Source organism: Palaemon carinicauda, chromosome 43, assembly GCF_036898095.1.
Source record: "Palaemon carinicauda isolate YSFRI2023 chromosome 43, ASM3689809v2, whole genome shotgun sequence".
In the NCBI taxonomy this organism is placed as follows: Eukaryota; Metazoa; Arthropoda; class Malacostraca; order Decapoda; family Palaemonidae; genus Palaemon; species Palaemon carinicauda.
Window position 1 is genome coordinate 3991130 of NC_090767.1, and position 1010 is coordinate 3992139.

The window sequence follows — 1010 nt, forward strand, 5'->3', positions numbered from 1 at the left end:
GTCATCACTGCCAGTCTCTTGGGAATACCATGTTTCACTTATATTTAATATATCTATTTTTTCAATTTGGGTTAGTTCTTCTAAGAACTCTATTTTCCTTTTAGAGTTACTCGTGACTAAACCCTGTGCATTCATTACTATTATGGTTTGTGTTTCATCCCCATTATTTAATATTGGTAATAATATGGATTCTCCCATGCTTCCTTCCTGTTCTGATATGATGTTCTTTTCTTCATTTCCGGAATTCTGCCATCAAAAAATCCAACTTTTCTATTATATTTGCTCTTTCGCCTTCATATTTATTTGTGTGTGTATACCTGCAACTGTCCCCATATCTGCACCAACCCCTGGCATTATAGATGCATTCTTTTTAGTTGGGCTCTAAATGTGCAGGTTTGGTTGAAAGGCCTCATATCTTGGGGCTCTTGGTTTAAAGCGCGGGGTATATACACCGGGCTGCTTTTTTGTTTCTTTTTTTGTTTCTTTTTTGCTTTCATTTTTCTTTTCAGTTTGCTGAGTTTTCTTACATTCATTCATGGTTGCAGGATGCATATACCGACATTTTTTGTTGTAAATGCATCCTTTTCCTTCTTTTAGGTTTTTGCATATTTTTTGATGGAGATCTCTGCATTCGTCTCCATATCCGTCTAAATACGCACATTTACCATACATTTCATAATTATGGCATATCTTTGGATGCTTGTAGTAGCATCTTTCGCCAAATCTGTAATTCCCTCTTTTCAGCATATTGCAGACTATATCCTTCTTTTCTATTTTTTCTTGTTCTTGCTCTTCCCTAAAATTATGTAGGTCCGGGTAGAGTCTCTTGGGTCTATTATTTGTTTCCATCTGGTAATTTATTTCTTCATAAGTATGTTGTTGGATGGCCTCATAGGTTATATCAATGATTTCTTCTGCATCCTTACACATATCCTGTTCATTGTTCTCTTCTTCTTCTTTTTCTTCTTCTTCTTCTTCTGTTTCTTCTTCTTCCTCTTCTTTATCTTCAA